Source organism: Lycorma delicatula, chromosome 7, assembly GCF_047948215.1.
Source record: "Lycorma delicatula isolate Av1 chromosome 7, ASM4794821v1, whole genome shotgun sequence".
Classification (NCBI taxonomy): domain Eukaryota; kingdom Metazoa; phylum Arthropoda; class Insecta; order Hemiptera; family Fulgoridae; genus Lycorma; species Lycorma delicatula.
In genome coordinates this window covers 143268001-143287721 of record NC_134461.1, presented here as the reverse complement: position 1 = coordinate 143287721, position 19721 = coordinate 143268001, and the positions used below count along the sequence as shown (strand labels likewise).

The following is a 19721-nucleotide window of genomic DNA, read 5'->3' as shown; positions in this document are numbered from 1 at the left end:
GGATGACATGCTTGGGCGCAGCTAATTTAGCCGAATGAATTATGATTACTTTTACGTATTTTTTGATTTAAGCGAATTCAGGTCATATAGCTATTTTAGAAACCATTTCTAAAGAACCTTCTGCGCAGACAAATAAACTGAATAGGCAATTTATGGGTAAATTTGATAAACTAATCTAGTAAATTAAATGTTGTTGATATCGTAATTTTTACAGAAATAATTGTACCAAAGACCCAGGACAGAGAGTACAGACAGCTACTTGTTCCAAAATGAAATAAAGAAATCAAGACCGATAAAACTATTTCTTTATTTTAAATTTTAGCGTTGTTATATTAAATTAAATTATTTTTTATACCATATCATTAATATTTTAGAAGAAAATTATAACAAAAAAATTTACCGGATATTCGATGCTTGACAATTATGAATGTATTATGTTCGGTTCATGGCATGAATCGGTTGAAGGCTCTAATACATTTTACATTAAAATAATAGAAATATCTTTTTTTGTTTAGAATTTAGAAATAATTTTTAAAAATTCCTCAGAATATATATATATATATATATATACATATTTTATAATAATTACAATATTAAATAATAATTTAGTTTCATTCGATTATTATAAATGAAATACTGCAAATTCATGTAGGAAATTTACCTGTCCATTCCAAATGAAACTGGAAAGCACCAACAGAAAAACGTTTATACGAGTACAACACGCATTAGTGAGAGAAATATCAAACCAATTTATAATTAAGCCGTGCGTATGTACATAAAACTTACAGCAAACAGATGGCTTTGTTGTACAATTATTTGAAATTAAGTTAGCTATCAAAGATTACAAAAAATTTCGACAATTGGCGGAAAAAAGTTGTAAAGGAAGAGAAATGAATGATTAAAAGATAAAAAAAAAAAAAATACAAATTTTAAATATTAACTTACCGGGTTACGAAGCTAATAAGATGTAAACAATTTTATACTGAGAGCATCAAATTATAATTTTATATTAAATTTTTAGTTTGTATTATGTCTATTATCTTTATTAAATTTTCAGCTTATATTTCTAGCTAGTTCTCATTTTATTTGTATTTAATAGATTGTTTTATTTATTTATTTTCCATATACATTCTTTATAATCGGTGAAAAAAATTAAAATAAGTTGAATTAGAAAAAAAAATATTATAAGTAAATTCATAAATCTGTACACAATATTTATTTTTTGCAATGTAATCATAATTTTAAATAATATTAATTACGAAAAATAAAAGAAGTTCATTTATAATGCCGATAGATTACAAAGTAAAGAAAATTAAATTATAAGAGTGGTGGAAAAAAATTGAAGAAGGTCAAATCAAATAAACGCGATAGGTGGGGATCCGTAAAGGTCAACGATCAGTAGGCTACGGCACGTCTAATCACAAAACTACTACATTATGAAAGATCTTTATAGAGAATTCTTAACAAAGCAATGCAGTTTAGTAAAGAAACTGGAAAACTGGACTAACTCTTAAGTTTAAGAATACAAAATATGAAATTATTAGAAAAACGGATGGTATTCAAGGTTAAATCTTTAATTGAAATGACTGGTAGAAATGATTAGATAGCACACTTTGCAAATATAATCAGGACCAAGAATAATTATAACGGTGAAGTTAGAATTCGGATTTTGATGGTATTATTTTGGAAGAATTTTAATATTAATCCATAATCATAATATATAAGATGGAGATAATCAGAAAAATACAGATGGAAAAAGCAATCGTATGATACGAGTATATCAGTTAAAACCGGGGTATTAAAAGTGTTGAAAATATCAATAATTCGAGACAAAATCGAAGGAAGGAAATCTATGGGACAGTGAAGTAAATATTGATAATGGAAGTTGAGAAAACGGTTTAACTGATTTCTCCAGAGCTGTAATGTCAAAAAACTGTAACGGCTCGGTAATATTTGTAACGAAGAAAGTAAATTACTCGTACATAGCCTTAAAATAAACGATTCTCTATTAAAAAAAAAATATAATAATAATAAAATAAAACTTTACTAGATAATGAAGCAATGAAAAGTCCTAAGTAATTGCCACAACTTTTTAATAACACAATCCTTGTGATGTTTGTCCTTTCCTATAGTTTATCCTACATGCATAGTACTACATTTGATAATTGCAAGAATAACTAGTAAAACCGAAAGAATTTTTCATCAAGTTATCTGTAAAACTTAAATTTGTCACTTTAATGAAAATTTCATTATATTCAACATATATTTCTCGACTTACGGGTGAAAAATAAATTTAAAAAAATTAAATTGTACAAATAAACAGATTAAATTTTAAAAACAGAGTACAGGGAATTAGGGGCGGTTTTGAACATTTCACCTCTCTTTTTTATGTAAACTATCATTATATATAATATCATAAGTAAAGAGGGAAAAAATAAAATGCAACTTTCACATACCTTTATACTTTTAATAAATATTCTTAATTTTGATCGCTTTTTCAAAATGTGTCCATTCACGAAAAATTTTGAAGGCTGTAAAATACAAAGAAAATGAACATAATTAGACAAAAAAAAAATGTACCTAGAAATTTAGAAATAGAATTACACCTTTTATAGTTTAATCTAGTATTCGTAATTTCAATACGTGAAACTTGTGGAGAAATTTATCATTTGCAAACTTTGAAATAATGCTTAAGGAAGAATACGCCTTTTTTATCATTAATTATTACCGTTCAGGCAGGCAATATGGTTCTTTATATTTTTCACGTATATCTAACTGAAGGTTAGTATTTGGCTCCACCTTCTAGTGAAGATGATTTAATAACCACCTTTTCATGTGAATGACATATCATTAAACTGAATTAAAAATTTTGTTCGTAAGCGAAAACCACTTAGACAGGTCACAGCAGTTAACCCTAATAATTTACAGTTTCTTCTAGTTTGTGATAGCAGAAGGCATCTGATATATGCTTTAATAGGTACATCATCGCATTAAAAATAATGTAAAATAGTATTGCTATAGAAGTAGTTGTTGCAGGATTATACTGTATAGTCATCATATATATTATCATTTCAGATTCAACACATTTCTCAATTCACCTATCTGGTGATTGTCCACTATTCCTATTGGATAACCGACACTGGAATACTTTACAACTCTCTATTTACTGATATGTTCTGCGGTATTGCCTTGTACATTTAAACAAATATGATGAAAGAATAAGAATAATAATCTAATAAAGAATATCAATATATGAACAAAGAATTCGCTTCACACTGGGATAATTACTGTACTCAGCGTTAGTTTCCAATCCAATAGCGTTAGTTTATAACTACGTTGTAAAATTTTACATGTCAACTGTTTCATCAGAAGATGATCATGTTTAATGAATTATATGATTAAACCGAGTTACCAAAAACAAAATAAACATTTAAAGTAAATAAGCTTTTGTACTGGCATGTACAAGGTTAGAAGCATCATGTACGCTCAGACCTTCAGAGAACAATAAATTTATACTTATCCTCATTGAAATTTACTTATTCTTAATTATATTAATAATTTTTCTCATAATATGATATTATGTAAATATTAGCTTACCGTTTTTGGAAGTAAGTTAAATGTAAATTATCTTCTCCTTTATAGCTAAACAGTTTACTTTTTTACATAACGGACAGAAACCGATTGGGTATACTACTCGACGTGGACGTGTGGGAGGAGGTGCACGGCTACGTCTTGTTCTGCAAATAATACACATGAATTCAGGTAAAAAGATTTGATCGTAACATTACACGATTTAAAAAATACATTTTGAGATAGACGAGATATAAAATAACAGAAATATCTATAATTTTAATCGACTAATATTTTTAATATAAATTATATTTTGTGTAACATTAATATATTTATTATCAATAAAGTCGTACGTGGGAAAGGCCAAGTTTTCTGCTTGGCCAAATAGAGATCTTATAAAGTTCATGCAACCTCTGGCATGTGATCATCATACTGGAATTACAATGAAATAACAATTTGCTCATCAGCTGAAGGAATGTCAAAGGATATTCACGCGCGCATGCGCGCGCGCGCGCGCGCACACACACACACACACACACACACACACACACACACACACACACACACCTCAGCGAGATCTTTTGACACTATGATTCTCATATTGCTAGTCTTTCATTGGAGTCGGTAACCAAACCACATTTTTTTACTCGCAGAATGAGTTAAAAACAAATTAACAAATAGTGAAGTAATTAGTGTGACAGCTACTATTGTTCTTTACTACATTTGCTGATATTACGTTCTAACTCCAAAAAAGTGGATCGGGCGATTTCATTTTTCACGAGTGTCCAAAGAAGCAAAACAGCAATCAGAATTTACATTTTGAATGTGTTAACTACTGTATGAACCCTATAAGGTAATTTTACAGATATTCATTAAATGTCTTTTGGAAAAGTTGTACTAGCTGCTTCACAGTCATTTGTCATTAAAAAATTATTACTAAGAAATTACGGAATCTTATTAAATGGTCATAAAATTAAAATTTTAAAATTACAATTACTTTTTTTTAGTTAAATATTTACATACCGCCACCACTGTGCTGCTACACAAACAGCAATGAGAGATGCGGCCAGTATTATTTTTCCTTTCATTGTAATAGTTCGATTCGTATCGATACGTTTTTTGTGACTGTTGGTCACAGTATTAAGAAAATTAATAAGACAAAAATATTGTTGCCATGGATAACTGCAACTTTTATATATAACCATAGTTACCCGCTTGCACTTTATGTTCACAAATTATATATACTTTTTTTTTTAGTTACAAATTATTTTAAGTACAATCAAATATTTAACTGCATGCTACCGGTAGGTATCATCGTACCTTTTCTTTATATATGGAACTTTGTATTTTTATACGTGGAATAAAGGTAGCTGACCCACTCGGCACAAAGAAGATGGATAAATTTGACGGAACATGCTGGGAAGAGTATGGGGAGAATCAATCCACAGGTCTACCTTACGATCACGTTAATTACATAAGGAAGGAGATACTGTTTTTATTTTAAAAGATATGCTAATTTTATATGAAATTTAGTCTTCAAGAAAATATATAAATAACAATTATATTAAAGAATATAAGAATAACGTGAAATTGCAGACACAAATAAACACAACCGGTTAAAAATCAATAATTTTTAATTAGAGAAACATTCTATTAACATGCACTACCGAACACTAGGTTTAAGAAAAAAAAATTCAGTCAAAAAATTTAAAAAATGAAAATGAAGGAGAACATTTTTGTTATTAGGGAATACCAAAATTCAGGCAAGAATTATTTACAAATGGTTATGAATATTTAAAAAAATAATTTGAATGCGGGCCCAGCCTTTAACCGTTTAAGTCATCACAAGGAACTACTGAAAATTTAAAAAAAATACCATATTAAAGACAGCCTTACAACAACGATGTTGTTTTTTTGTATAATCTTTTAAAAGAAAAATTCAATAAAATAATAAACTTTAATTAAAATAATAATAAAATAATAAGAGCACTATTTAGCATTGAACAAGCTTTCCATTGTTAGAGGATTTCCAAAGAATTTGGAAAATTCGCTACTGTGCCCGGCCAGATTTTCTAAGGGGCTGTCGAGAAGACCAAGAGACCAAGTTTTCTTTACGTTTTGGAGTCTCCTGAACACGACTCTATAATACTTATATACAGTAAAATCTCCTTATTCGCGGGGATTAGACCGTAAAAATGCCGCGAATACGGAACGGAACTAATACTTATTTAAGGAAGAAGGTTAGATTCTATTTAAAATGAAAAAAAGTCATGCGTACTTACTCAGGGCGATGTTATTGATGTAATACAGACGGCAACATTAATTATAAGCACTGGTTTAGTACAGTACATAGGACACTATACAAAAAAATATTTTAAAATATTTGCTAATTTACTCGTAAGCACTTACCAAACTGTTTATTTAAAAACTCACTACAGTACGTACTGTATTAGAAAACAAAGTCGTTCAATTCGTACTTGGTAATCCCCTTAAAAAATTAAGAAAACAGCACTACAGTACTAGATACACTAGAACTAAAATTACTGTAAAGTAAATGTACAAAACTAACCTACAGTATTCGGATTGCATTTACAAAATTTTGTAATTTTCCATCTCGCTCTTGTTTTTAAACAAGAAGCGTGTGAAGTTCTATGTATTCTTGCATATATTGTAATTTTGCGGTTAAAGATTAAGCCTCTATTCAAAGATATATCAGCATCTATAAAAAACTGGATAAGATCAAGGGATAGTTTAATGCCTTCGGTAAGCATTTTGACTTTAAATGTTTTCCAGGGATCGCATCTTCTTCCTCTTCACGTTCATACTCTACCTGCGACATTAAATCTTTCAATATTTTTATTTCTTAAACATCACTATAGGCGAATACGGAAACTTTTAGCCGCGAATATAGAAAAACATCGCAAAATATTGCACCGCGATTAACGAAATCGCGAATACGGGAAGCGCAAATATGGAGATTTAACTGTAGATTATGCAAGTTATATACAAACTTGCATAATCTACAGTATAAGATTTTATGTATAAGATTTTCTAGTCCGCTGTACCAGATGCAAATAACTTATTTTTAACTGATTTTTACGGAACTAGGTGGATCGATGTAAATCAATTGGAAATAGGATCCTATTGATTTTCAAGAAAATCGCTTACGGGAACCGGAGTTAGACGTAAAAAACTGAATTTTTGATTGTTTTCAAGCTTTTCATGGTTTTCATGTTGTAACTTGTAGAATGCATTTTAGAAAGCCAAAATTAGATTTTGCCGAGCACCATCAAGTGTGAGATGGTTTCACAATGCCCCAAAACATCCAGTTTGTAATCCAAATCAGATTTTTTGAAGCACCGCTAGGTACGAGCCGATTATCGAAATACGGATAAGATTACTTGAGATTTGGGGTCCTCTCTTCCGCAGACAGAAGAAGATGGACACAAGGAGGAGATGGTGAACAAGTGGCAGAAACGGTGAGATGTCAGCACAAAAAGCAGATGGACACACCGCCTGGTGAGAGATGTAAGGCGCTGGCGTGGGAGAGCTCATAGGTTACGGCCTTACCCAATTTATAGCGGGCCATGGGGGATACAGAGCATACCTTCATAAGTACGGCCTCGACGACGAATAGAACTGCTCGATATGCGACGAAGAGGAAACGCCATACCGCGTATTCTTCCACTGTCTGAGATACGAAGGACCGAAGATATGACGGAAATATGAAGGACAGAGCTACTTGCTAACTAGGCAGGGAAGTGGTGTTCTAGCCTGAGGAGCTGATGGACATAACGATAGAAAAGAAAGAAAACCGGAAGGCGATCACTACATATGTGAAAATCATGATGAGAGACCTCCAAGCATGGGAGGAGTCACGAAACAATAGTCGCTGTCGGAGGGTGTGTGGGCGGACAGGTTCGCGTATGGAGATCGACATGACGTGAAGAGGCCGCGGGAACTCCGCTGCCGTATCTGATGGCGTCCGCAGGTAGTAAGTATAAGGGGTATGTATGTATGCCTGGTTAGTTTGATGTAAGTTTGCTGTACTGATATTATGATGTAATGTTTTTTTAAAAGTATTTCAGTATTTTGCTTTTCATGTATATTATGATGTCTATCTGATCTTTTGACATTGATTTTTAGACATTCTTCGTGAGTCATTCCGTATATTTATTTTATAGATTCTTTTTTATTATTTATTATTTTTTCTTTTCCTCACGAATAAGACTCTCGAAGAAATTTCTCCGTTTCGGATATATGCGTGGAAATTTAGATTAAACCCACATTAAAAAAAAAAAAAATAATAATAATATGTACAATCTTTATTTATATAAATGATTGAGATGTAAATTATACCTCTCTATAATTTTAATTTCTCAGAGATTTCTGCAAAATCCTAGAGAAAAAGAAAAAAGCAGGAAATGAAAATTACATAATTACTCAATTACATAATTATATTTTTTGAAACCATAAATTTAATTTCTTCTTAAATTGTTTGTTACATCATGTTTTCTGTATAGTTATTAATCAATCTATATTTAATTCGATGGTTAGAATATAGTTTTTATATTAAATATCAAAAGTTTTATATCTATACATCGGAAAACACCTTAATAATCGTATTTAAGAATAAAATAAAAACTATGTAGAACTAGTAAATTTCATAAATATATTGATTTTTTCATTAATGTAACTTATATTACTCACATATTTAATAACTATTTTGTAAAAGATCATAACATATTATCCCCATATGTTTACCAAATATAAAGTTTATTATTATGCTGGTACCCGCTTAATAACAATTAACAGTTCCTTCAAATTTATAATCTCATTGCAAATAGATTTGAACTAGTTTTATGAACTAAAATATACTATAAAGTAGGTTTTTATATCAGATTCATTACCCAGTAAATAACCAAATTGTTTGTTAATTAATGCTCAAAGAAAATTGAAACAAAGGAAGTTTATAAAGACTGAAGAAGATATTTTCAGGAAGCAACTTTTTAATTGTACATTCTATCTTACGTTTAAGTTTTTCTCAAAGTCCTGGGTTTTTAATTATAAAATAGATATCAATTAACATTATCCCCATCTAATTTTTGTAATTCATACCAAACTATGGTTCTTTAAATACAAAGAAATTGCTTTAGATAACACTTCTTTTTTTTTAAACAACCCCAAGGTAAGCAGTCCCCGCCATTAGGCACAACACATTCACCTCAGGGTATCCTGGCAGCCCTCCCTGAGTTACTTCTTAAAGGGGCTTTCCCAACGGGGTCCCTTCATCCTCATAAGAACACGCCCACTTTCTCTTTTGGGCAGCCGATGCGCCCCTCCACTGGACAGCTACCCTCACCGGCCCTACTTTACAAGCTGTAGACGTGCGTTGCACATGTCCTTTGCTGTCCGCGACCCTCTAACACCTCGAGAGTCCTCTATACCATCATCGGGGAGCTCCGACCCCCTCTCAACTCTTGCATGTGGGAGGGCCAAAAACCTAAACGTAGAGGCTATCTCTCTGGCCCTACAAGTCGCCACGCTTCGACCCTAAATTCCTGAATTTTTTGACGTCTTCCCTGTCTGTTATCTTCTAAGGAACCGTTAAATTTAAAAATCATAAAATATTATGTAGTAGCTTGTTTACTGGCAAAATTTATATTTAATTTATTATTTTTAAAAAAATCCAATAAGGGAGAGATATTAAGGAAACTATATTTGCAAGAGAAAGGTCGAAGAACTGACTTAGCGAACTAACTTTACTAGTTTCTCTTCTTTGTTGCCGCATTCTCTTATTAAAATATTGATGATCATTATGGTATTCATAATTCTTTTAACAACAACCAAAAATAAATCGCGTGAAAAAGCGTGGTTGTATGCGTGAACAGTGTTCAATATTAATAATAATAAATAAATCATGAAAAATACTTCACCGATATGTGTTTTGAACTTAAGTATAAGACGTTACTTATATTTTTTTTAAATTTAAATAAAACAGATATCTGAATCGATCTTTAATGGTAATCTTATTTTAAACAGCTTATTTATGATTTTTTTGTTTTTTATAGTTTGATAAAATTATTAAATATATTTTCATTATTTTACTATTATGGCTTCAATGTTATACTCCATCGGAAGAGATAACGTATCTCCTCTACCACACTGCTAATATTGCAGTCTCTATTAACAGTGCCAGTAATATTTCAGACAACTCAGATAGAGCAACTACGCATCTATGTTTTTACACTTTCTAAACTTTGATAAGTAATAAATAAATAAACATGTTGAAAAATTGCTCTCATTTGAGATTTTCAGATTTATATAGATCGGTTCTAATTCTTTGCTTTTTCGTTTAACAGGCTTAAAAAAAATATTTTTAATCATTCAATATTATTGGCTTAAGACTAAAAAAATTATTTATGCGTATACTTATGTAGAAGAATGGAGAAAAAACAAATTCTAATATTGAAATGGTGTTTGTTTCAACGCAATTCATTATTAGTGCGAACAATATAAAGTACTTTTGCTGAAACTAATCGATAGTGAAGCGAGAGGACTTTTGAATCGTCACGAAAGACAACACCCCATAAAAATAGGTAAATTCAAATTTAATGAAGAAAAATTACAGAAATAAAAAATTGTATTTCGTTATAGATATCCAAATAAAAATTACGGTAATGAAAATTTATCAAATTTGAGAATTAAACATTTTTAATGTTTTATCCACACAGTGTTTATTTTTTCCGATAACTCTGAGGAACCCCATTTACGGGCGGAGTCTCGGATTCGCTAACAGGTTCCACTATATTTTAAGAGAATGTGTGCCTGCGCCCTACCGACCAAACCTCATACCTCACCGATCTTCCTCCTCTCCTGGCGTCGGATCCGTGTGACTCGCCGCCACATTGGTTCCGAGACGCATCTACCGCCTATCTCTGGCCCGTCGTCCAACAGATGTCCATGACGCCCCTGGGCCTGTTAGCATGAAACAGGAACTACATAGTGTTTACCGGTTTTGATTAACTCGATACTACAAATTTTTTTATTGTTTTTTAATTTTAATCTCCTTAATATTTTTACAGTATATTAATATTTGATAATAATAAAAATAATTTTAACACCCAGAGGTGTATCTTTGTTGCTTTAGTAGTGAAGTAATCCAGATTGTTTTTTTTTTTTTTTTGCTTGAAGTTGAAGAAGATTCGTAAAAACAAAAAAAAACCTAATTTTCCATCGCGAAAATAAATGGTTATCAAGCATTTTCGTATTAATTTGTTTTTTTATAGAATAATATATGTTTTAATTGACTTTTAATTACATAAGCTTTTAATTTATAGTGTTTAAGCGCTTTTTATGCAGCCTTGTTCGTACTTTCTTTTTCATAAACAAAAGCCCTATCTACTTTTTCTTTATATAGATAAGCAGAATTGAATTTTAAACTTACATAATTTTTATAATGCTATTGTATTAAATTTTATGCTTGTATACATTTTATTTTTAACGTCCGGGACCACCGTTAAGTACTACTTCAGAGGTTGAGATGAATGACAGTTTTTTTTAGCGTGTAAAATGTCATGCCTGACTGGGATACGAATCCGGGATCTCCGGATAAATGCCTTTATACTTGCTATTAAAATAAATTCATTTTCCGATTAATTTTTATTCGGTTTGTCTTTTATAGCTTAGAAAAAATCTCTATTACTAATATGTAAAAGCTCAATACATCATTAAAAAATAAATTTTATGCTTGAAAATATACGTTTTACATAACTAAAAAATTAAATTCAAGGTTTCAATCATTTTAAAATAGGAAATGTAAAGTTTACATTGATTAAAAATAAAATAAAATTTCATTTTAAATCTTTATAAATTCCACATCTTTTATGTATTGCTTCAACTGATTTTACTTACTATATTGAAAACTATGTATGGTATTTAACTGGGGTTAAAAGCGGTTCAGGAAATGCCATTGGTTTCGCCGATTGTTTTCAAATATATTTGTACAGTACATACATCTATGCGTACCTTTGTATGAGTATATTTGCATTCAGGTTAAGTATACTTATAAGTATAAACTTAAATTGTATATGCATCCGAATAATTGATGCACTTAATCGGGTGATTTGGCAAAAAGCTCGCTATAAAATTGTATATTTAAAAAAAAAACGGTAAAGATGTAAAAATCTAAGGTGAATTTTACTCAGTTTGTTAGTCATCGTAATACTTCTGTTTAAATAGTTTCATATTGTCATTATTTTGGTTCAAACATTTTAAAGTATTGGCTGTTTATTAAAAGAAAAGGTGGTCATGAACAAACAATAGGTACATCCGAGACTGTAGTAACAGTGAAAAAGCAGATTAACATAATCTACGTCATACTGTATTATTCGAGCTAAGTGAAGCCAACGTTTGGAAGATTTTACGTACAGATTTATACTTCTAGAAAATTCAGTTAATTAACGCATTATAAGACAATAGAAACCGTGCTGCTTCTTGCCATACAACTTTATAATTGATCAATAAAAATCAAGAACCGATAGATACTTATATCCTCACTTATTTTTATTTATCAGGTGTTTTTTTTTTAATAAAGAAAACTATTGATCTCCGGCAAACTACCAAGTCCAACACTCACAACACTTCATGAGAAACCACAGCTCTGAAATTACAATTTGATTAAGAAAGAGCTGTGATTGTCATCATGTAAGCTTGTTAGTTTACATGTGGTTTTGTTGAATTTTATTTCCAACCATGCTGTTTCCAAATATGGGAAAAGTAAACATGAGCCAGGTCATTAGTCCTTCCACCGGGTTGGTCTAGTGGTGAACGCGTCTTCCCAAATCAGCTGATTTGGAAGTCAAGAGTTCCAGCGTTCAAGTCCTAGTAAAGTCAGTTATTTTTACACGGACTTGAATACTAGATCCTGGATACCGGTGTTCTTTGGTGGTTGGGTTTCAATTAACCACACATCCCAGGTATGGTCGAATTGAGAATGGACAAGAGTACATTTCATTCACACTCATACATATCATCCTCATTCATCCTCTGAAGTATTATCTAAACGGTAGTTACCGGAGGCTAAACAGGAAAAAGAAAGAGAAGGTCATTAAAGCATCCGATCTCTTGTGGAGAAATTAAAAAAATTCAAATACTCAGTTCACCGCACCCAATACAATTTTGTAGTTGAAAGGTAAAATTAAGCTAGAAATATTGTTGAATGAAGAGTAGCAATTCAACAGACTTACCGAATGCATACAATGGGATTATGGTAAATTTGAATAATGTTCATAACTTTTAGATTCCCTTCCACATAGCGCCAAAGCAGATCTTTAGAAGGGAAAGTATTTTAATAGGTCCAATTTGGACTGTTTTCACACAATTTTGACGTTTTGACACCTAAGGAACCGAAAAAACAGGATGTTAATGTTCATATATACGTGTATGTGTTCGGTCTTGGCCTCTAATCACCTTATATCTTCAGAACTACTGAACCGATTTTGACCAAACTTTGTCAGATTATTTCTATATATGGGGCATTGAGGCTATTAAATTTTCAGTTTAAAGGTCAAGGGTGGTGAGGTTGTAGAGCAAGGTCACCCTCGGTGTATCTCGAGATTTGGCCAATTAAGGTCTTATTTTTCTTATCATATTTGTTAACAATTAAAAAAATAGCAATATCTGCAAAACAAATTTTACAAAGTCGTACCTCCACTCCAAAAAATGCTCTAAACTACTGGTATGTTGAGTTGTCACAGGTGAGCGGAAGAATTAAATAAATGAATAATATTTAAAGTGTAAAGATATAACTCGGTCTGCCTGAGTCTCGAACTCGATCGCCAGGTTAACTCGGTACCTGGTGCGTTATGCATCGCGGCTACACCAGACTGCCGATCGTACAAGCGGAATTTGTTCTATTTAAGTTGTAAAATTGCATTCGTTTAGTTAGTGCCGACCGTCGCCGCTAATACTACCACACCCTCGCGAATTAAATACAGTATGCACGCGCGCTTTATTTAGAGTCATTGAATTAAATAAACGAAAAATATATTTAAATAAATTGAAACATTTTAAAATAAATTTGTGTGTGTGTGTGTGTTTGAGAGTGTGTGTAATCCGTGCATTGCAACAACCCACAGATGTAGGACTTTCCTACAACTTTGTTGTCAGCTTTTTTTTTAATTGATTTAAATAATTTTAAGTATAAAATTGTTTTCGTTTATTTGAAAATTAAGTAAATGAAAGCATTTATTATTCGTTGCATTAAGAAATAAATAGAAACGATAAAGAATGGTGTTTCAGCATATAAAAATAACCAACTCACTTCTTCCGTGATGAATGTATTATAATAAAGGAACCCTTGAAATTTTAAATAAATATTTTTTTTTTGTCTTCAGTCATTTGACTGGTTTGATGCAGTTCTCCAAGATTTCCCTATCTAATGCTAGTCGTTTCATTTTGGTATACCCCCTACAACCTACATCCCTAACAATTTGTTTTACATATTCCAAACTTTGCCTGCCTGCACAATTTTTTCTTTCTACCTGTCCCTCCAATATTAAAGCGACTATTTCAGGATGCCTTAATATGTGGCCTATAAATCTGTCTCTTCTTCTAACCATATTTTTCCAAATGCTTCTTCCTTCATCTATTTGTCGCAACACCTCTTCATTTGTCACTTTATCCACCCATCTGATTTTTAACATTCTCCTATAGCACCGCATTTCAAACGTTCTAATCTTTCTTCTCAGATTCTCCGATCGTCCAAGTTTCACTTCCGTATAAAGCGACACTCCAAACATATACTTTCAAAAATCTTTTCTTAACGTTTAAATTAATTTTTGATGTAAACAAACTGTATTTCTGACTATAGGCTCGATTAGCTTGTGCTATTCGGCATTTTATATCGCTCCTGCTTCGTCCAACTATAGTTATTCCACTTCCCAAATAACAAAATTCTTCTACCTCCATAATCTTTTCTCCTCCAATTTTCACATTTAGTTGTCCATCTTCGTTATTTCTACTGTATTTCATTACTTTCGTTTTGTTCTTGTTTATTTTCATGCGGTAGTTCTTGCGTAGAACTTCATCTATGCCGTTCGTTGTTTCTTCTAAATCCTTTTTACTCTCGGCTAGAATTACTATATCATCAGAAAATAGTAGCATCTTTATCTTTTCACCTTGTACTGTTACTCCGAATCTAAATTAATATAGCGTTTAATAAAGAGTGATGATTAAGCTAAAAAATATTATATCTGATAAAAACGTTAAAATGCGTTTCCCTTTGCATGAATGGTTTTTATTTTCAACAAAATCTTCTTTCCTCCAATTTCCATTGAGATTTAAACGATAATTTTCCTATTTACAAGTTTAAAATTATTATTATAATTATATATATATATATATTAAATAATAATTTTAATAAATTGTTGAAATATAAGATTAGTGTCGAATAGCAACAAGAACACTTAGCATATTTTGGTGAAACATTGTTAAGAATTGCTAGTTTTTCTTTTTTCCGACTTGATGTTATCTCGAGCGTAAAATAACACTTTTAATAACATTCAACGATACGTCTTTAAAAAAGCTTCTTCCATCTCTCTTTAGACCTTACAGACGGTTATAAAGCTTAAAGCCAACAGCCGGTGCTTCCCAGATGGCGTACATAATAAATTCTTCTAAAAAAATATATATATATAAAAAAAGGATTGTTTTAGTAATTTTCATACTTTATTGATAAGTTTATAATATAAAAAATTACAAAAATATATAATAAAAATTTTGACTTGTGTATTTCACAACTACTGTCCTTTTCTTTCTTTTTTTTAGAGGTCTATTTACCCGTAAATAAAAGGGTAATAACAGTTATTTGCTCACTCATTTATTTTAACTCTTTGGTCCTATGAAATATAAATATTACCATTTTAGATTCTGGGCACTCGATAACGAATAAATTTATTTACATTTCAATTCCAATTGAGTAAAAACAGATGATGAACTATTTGAACAAGCAATATTATATATCTAATTTCTTAAATAATAAGACATCAGAAATTTTTCATTTGATTTCATTTACAATTCTATTTCCAAATAATTAATGACTAAACTTACAGAAGTAAAGGGTTTTCAGTTTATCCAGATGAAAACTTGCCTTGATAAATTTTAAGTTGGTTGAATCTAGAGCTCAATTAATTAATTTTTTTAAAGTAATTCCTCTACTTTGGTGCAGTATCATGATGATAGAATTTCTACTATTTACGTACATCGACTATTACAAAAAAAAAATGCTTTATTTACATTAAGGAAAAATATTTTATATTTCCAAATATCCCAGGGTCGTACGGAAAATTCTTGGCTTGAGAAAGCGATTGGGAAAGTTTGAATAAATGATAATAATAATTGTTAAGCATGGCGTGTTGTAAAGCTTCAGATGAGCGTGTTTAGTTGCTTGTTTGTGGCGATCGAGTAAAGCAAACAAATTTTGATATTTTCTAAAAAATGGATAAAACTATAATTCAAGCTATTATAAAGTTTTAAATGTTTTAATTCCAACAAACATAAAAAGAAAATTAGTTTCCTCTTTAAAAGATTCTTCCTTCCCCTTCCGTTTTTGACGATAAAAATGTAGGCTGCTGAATTTAAACATGGCCATACATCCATTGAAGATGATAAACAACGGGGTTGCTTAAAGACCTCTAAGAACGACGAAATCATCAAAAAAATCCAAAATGCTGTATTAAATGATCGCCGACTATAAATACACGAGCTTGCTCACATCGCAAACATCTCGATAGACCGCACGCATTCATTACATTTTAACGATTTTTTGGGTATGAAAAAGCTTTCCACTCGATGAGTGCACGATTGGATTTACCAATGTACGCTAGAGACCAAACAATAGATAAAAGCAGATGAAAGTACACCAAAGAAAGCGAAAGCGGTTCCATCAGTAGGTAAAGATATCGCTGAGGTTTTTATTGGGAGGGGGATATCGTGACGCGTGCTCATAAACTAATCAGAAAAGCTGGATTATCCCCGGGTAATATTACACTTTACCACTGGACATATTGAAGAACCATATTCAGGCTAAATTTTCACATCTAGCTAAAACGAAAGTGTTCTTTCAACCAGATAATGCGCCTGTACACACGTCTCGTGTTGTGTCAAAGTTTCATGATCTACGCACTGAGGTAATTCCACCCGTCGTATTCGCAGAAGTTAGCTCTCAACGATTACTTCTTCCAAACCCCAAATGACAAACCTAAAGAAAACCAAATCCCAAACCTAAAGAAATGACTAGCTGGATGAAGATTCATTTCAAACAACGAGGTCAAAGCTAAGAAAGACAACCGCTTATTTTGTAGAACTGGATAAACCTCATTATACTGAGGGTATTAAAAAGTTGGAAAATCTTTAATCTAAATATATCTATTTGCAAGATAAATACGTCGAGAAACAAAAATAACAGATTTCTGAAAAATCTTTTCTTTTCTTTTATCATACCGGGAACTTCCAAATTTAAATCCCTTATGTCTTGCTCATTTCTTTCATATTTAATTCTTATAATTTTTAGTCGTATTTTGTTTACCGGTAATTAAAAATAAACTCATGGCTAATCTCTTTAGGAAGATAAATGTGATCTGAAAGATAAGGATATTTCTCATGGTCATATATACCAACACAGGATGTACAAGAAAAATATTGGCAATTTAAAACTACCTAATATCTCTTAACTTTGTCTTGCAATAATGAATTACAAATATACTGAATGAATAAATCTTACAATTTTACCCTATAAGTGATCAGTATGAGGATTTTTCGTCCCTACCGATTGAAGAGATTTTCCGTACTTTATCCAGTACGTCTGGAGTAATGGAAGCGATAGCTGTTTCAACCCTGTGCCTTAAAACGAGTAGATCAATGGTAACAGAGATACACACACAGATTCTTTATAAAATCCCTAAAGGAAAATATCACGTGGGATCAGATTAGGTGACCCACCAAAAACAAGCTCTTTCATCGGGTCCATGCCGACCGATCCAGTGGTCGGGGAAAACGCTTAATTTTGGGAAGTCTCTTTCGCATTGTTAAAAGTCGATGAGGATTTTTTGACCCTCAGATATTGGCATTAAGGATGTTAAATTTTTCGCTAAGATGAAATCTATTTATCACTAAATATAATACAATTAAGAAAAACTTCATCTTCATGCTGCTACATTATGATCGTGAAGTCGGCAAACAAAATTCAATCTATAGGCTTCAAAGCCTGAAACAATTGTAAGGTTATGGACCAATATGTAAGCGTTTTCTTTAAGTATTACACACCAACATCGTGGGCATCGCTAGTTCACAGCCGGCCTTCAGCTGTGAACTAGATTCACAGATCTTTTAGGACTACGTAAAAAAATTTACTGACTCGATCAAAAGTTTCTTCAAACACTCTTGAATTTCCCATTCCCCTTTACACAGACATTCGGTCGTTACAAACTGATTATGTCATCGACGAATGTTATTGTCATTTGAAGGATTACAATTAAACTTTTCAAGTTTAACTACAGGTTCACACTTAGCAAACTAGAAAACATAGAAGATTTTCTGTTTAGGAGTCGCCATATTTGCTTGTGAAGCTGTTAAGTGGAAAGATTGGGAATTAATCTATGGTCATTCATGCAACTAAAACTGTCCGTTTTTCTTTTTATCAACACTTTTCGCCTCATCCTAGAGATATTATAACAACCTAAAACCCACGATATTCTTATTTTTTGTACACCCGGTTTACGTAGTCTGTTTCAGGATGAGCTCTTCTGATGCTTTGATCATCCATTAGCCGAAACATCAAAGATAACGTAAATTGAAGAAATTTCTATAAAAAGTTATTCCTTTTATTAAAACGGTCGTACAAAAGGAGAGTGTACTGTTAAAGTATTTTAAGATTGATATTTTACAAAAATAAATAATACAACCTTTTATTCTTTTATTCAATAGAATACTTGGATCTTATTTCAACAGTGCAAGGTGTCGGCGAAATACGTCATCATTGTCTATTAAACATGCAGATAATAATAATAATAATAATAAAAATAAATTCAGAGTGCAATCTGAAATAACAGTTACATTACCTGAATAATGAAAATGATTCTCTGAAAACTTCTATCTTTAGAAAATCTAAATTATTTACAATTTCTGTTAGAAAAGGAATGGAAGTCAGTCTGAAAGAAAATCTATAAATCTTTTAAATTGTAAGCAGGAACACCATTGCATTCTTTTATAATTTGTTTTTTTTTTTTACATCGTTCATGGTTCATTTTTATCAAATATTTATGTAAATCAACCCTAAATTGTATGTAAGAAAGATGCCAGAAAAAAATGTTCTTCTTAAACCACAATAATAAGACTTTTTTTAATTTAAAATTTATTATGTACAATAGATCTACACCAGAGAATTGATAACATATTTGTACATTTACCAAACATATTTTGATGTATTTAAACTGTTGGATAATGTTTATTTTATTAAACAATAACGTTTATTTTTATAAATTACTTAATTTTCACCTTTCAATATTGCATTTTTTAAAAAGAAACGTAGTTAATTTCTACACTTCACTTAACAAATCTATTATAAAATCTTCTATTAAAAGTGTTTAGATTATTATTGTAATATATATTTGCTTCATTAATTAAATTTATAAATAAGTTTTTTTTATAGTTTTAGTGAGGACTTTTCGTTTAAGTCTTATAACTATTTTTTTTTCTTTACGTTTAAAATATTCAATTGAAAAAAATATTCCAATAATAGAATTAAAAAATATAAAATTAATAAAGTTATGTATTAATTTTGAATAACAAGAGAATTCAATTAAAACTTAGAAGAAAACAAAAAGAAAAACCAAAGAATAAGTCGTGTTTTATTAATGAACCTTTTACGGAACAAATAAATCTGTTATAACGGGTAATCAACGTTTGAGTTACAGATAGAGATAAAGAAAGGAAAGGGGAAAAGAAATAATTGATAGAAAGGAAATAAAGAATGAGGGAAGAACGGAATAAACAAGGATCTTATAAAGTCGCTTCTATCTCTAAGGTACTACGAGACGAGATGTTTTTGAAAACATCTTGACATGGTAATGTTATAGAGAAAGATTTATACT

At 30.9% G+C, this 19721-nt stretch overlaps 1 long non-coding RNA gene across 1 annotated transcript in view; it reads right to left on the bottom strand.

Annotated features, from left to right (window-relative positions):
- Positions 1–2454: 2454 nt before the first annotated feature.
- The window catches only part of LOC142327564 (uncharacterized), a 342320-nt gene continuing 325053 nt past the window's right edge, over positions 2455–19721 (bottom strand). The window contains exons 5-6 of the long non-coding RNA XR_012757013.1: positions 3598–3737; positions 2455–2531 (exon numbers count right to left, since the gene is read on the bottom strand). This is a non-coding gene — a long non-coding RNA (uncharacterized LOC142327564). The remainder of the gene's footprint in view (positions 2532–3597; positions 3738–19721) is intronic.